This window comes from Gracilinanus agilis, chromosome 1 (assembly GCF_016433145.1).
Source record: "Gracilinanus agilis isolate LMUSP501 chromosome 1, AgileGrace, whole genome shotgun sequence".
In the NCBI taxonomy this organism is placed as follows: Eukaryota; Metazoa; Chordata; class Mammalia; order Didelphimorphia; family Didelphidae; genus Gracilinanus; species Gracilinanus agilis.
In genome coordinates, this window is record NC_058130.1 from 798,638,763 (window position 1) to 798,641,249 (window position 2,487).

Sequence of the window (2,487 nt, forward strand, 5' to 3'; positions counted from 1 at the left end):
GGGGCTGTCCGAATGACGTCCGGGGGGATTGACTGGGCCTGTCCTCTGCCGAGCGGATTCCTCTCCTGTTGGCCTTCTTTGGCCGCCTGCGAGCCTCTGTGCGTCCCTGAGAGACAGCGTGCCGCGCTCTGCTCCCCTCTAGGAGCCAAGCCAGGCAAAGCGATTGGGGGAGGGGAAGGGAAGGAGACATGAGGTGACCCCAGCAGGGGGAGGGGAAAGAACTGCTCGGCCTCATCCCACGAGGGTAGAGAACGTGTTCTTGATTGAAAAGGTGGAGGTGTCAACCTGAAAGAGAACCCCGTGGGGTGGCCCCCCCCCCCCCCCCCGCAGGGCACTCCAGGGGGCGGGGCTGGAAAACTGGGTCCAAGGAGGATGGGGCGGGGCCTGAGGGGGCAGTTAAGGAGTTGGCAGGACAGAATCTCGGACCCTTGAGGGAGGGTCTCCGGGTCGGACTCCGGACTCTCTTGGGCCCAGGAGGTGCTTTTAGAAGAATTACGGGATCAGGCCGGGAGAGGAAGGATGCTGGGCTCTCCCAGAGGGGGCGCTGTGGCTGTCCAGGAGGATTAGAGACAGACAGACAAGATGCTGGAGACAAGCGGCCATTGCCACGCACTGGTTGGCCTGGGCGTGCTGGAGAGAAGCCCGCATCCGTGCAGAGGCCAGCCAAGGCCAGCAGCAGCAGCTGCGGGAGCCTCGGAGGGAGGCTCATTGGAATAAAAGGGAAGGACGAGTTTGCTGTCCAGGTCAGTGTGGGGGCGCCCCGGGCTCTGCATTTCCATTCCAGTTTCACGGAAAATGTATATAAATGGAGATTTTGAAGGTCAGACTTGATCCCCCAGAAGTCCTCAGTATTTGCCAAAATTCCCTTTAATCTCTCCTGCACCCCCACGTTTGCATGGTCACCTTATTGCTTCATGCCTTCTGTAGCTCCTCCCTCTTTCTCTCTTCTCCGCCAGCCCAGCTGAAGCTAGTTTAGCACCTTTTTGACTCTAGGTTTTATGTTAGTTTATTATTAATAAAACTTTTCAAAATATTCTCTTTAGTTCTTGTATGTTAATTTTCATCTCTACGTTTTGGCGACCTGAAGGGACAGAATTCTAAAAAAAAAAGTCTTTTTAAGTTTTTGAAAAAAATACTAGATAAGTTTTGCAAGCAGCCTGCTTCTAGGACCTGCTGACTCCTGCCCTGTGCCTGCTGCCGTTTCTCCTGTCCATCTGCCAGAGTTCCTCAGTTCCTCACCACTCCTTGCCCAGCATGAGCCTCTGCTTCCCTCAACTAGATACACCACAAGAACCTGCCATTCTGAGCTGCTTTTCCCCCCCAAGAGGGTGATATATAAAAATATTTCCACCCCAATCCCTTCCCCCACCCCACTAGCCTGCAGTAGCCATTTTTTCAGCCAAAGTCTTAAGCTGACCCTAGACTCCTGGCTGAGAGAGACTTGTAACACGGAATTTTTTTTCTTCACAAGAAGGGGCTTCTCTACTGTTTCTTTTGAGGGCAAACAGACCCCAAAAGGGCAAATAGTAGATTTGAACTCAGTTTTAGAAAATAAACCTGTTTTTGTTTCCCCTTCTCTCTCCTGACTCAGAAAGCCCAGGGGTAACCAATCCTTGATATGCAAATACCCTGTTGTCCTCCCTAGTCATTTTGCCTTTCTCTCTGTTTACTCTGTAAACAAACTCCTTCAGTTGTTTTTTTTTTTTTTTGTTTGTTTGTTTTTTTAAACCCTTGTACTTTGGTGTATTGTCTCATAGGTGGAAGATTGGTAAGGGTGGGCAATGGGGGTCAAGTGACTTGCCCAGAGTCACACAGCTGGGAAGTGGCTGAGGCCGGGTTTGAACCTAGGACCTCCTGTCTCTAGGCCTGACTCTCACTCCACTGAGTTACCCAGCTGCCCTCCTTCAGTTGTTTTTGAGGACAAAATGCTATTGCAAAGCATGCTTGAATCTCTGCTCTTTGAATTCCTCCAGCTCACTAGTGCATATTGGCTCTGCTTTGATTTTCTTACTAGCAGCACTTGTTTTCATTGGTTATTTACCATTCTGCTTCCTTCCCCTCAAGAATATGCAAAAAACTATTCTGTTTAAATTAGTGGCCAAAGTGAACCATTCTGATGAAGTTTTGAAAGTCTTAAATGCTCTCAACATACAGAGTGGAGATTCTTCCCAGTGGGTACATGAGGAAATCCAGAGTTCTGAGAAATGAACTCTGAATGGTTGATGTATATGGGGGCGGGGGGAAAGGGGGAAGAACCTTAAAAGAGATCTGGAAGCTTATTGCTTGCTAATCATTTTCAGCTTCGCCCCTCATGCTAGTTACCATCATATTTAAAAGATAGCATCTTTCGTCACTTCCTGCATCTACCTCCAGTTTCACGTGGACAAATAGCAGCCTCAACACTGTTTTGGACAGTCGCCCAAAGGGCAGTCCCTTGTTCTTGATTTGTTACTTACTATTATGTGTGGGTCACAGACCTTCCCCATC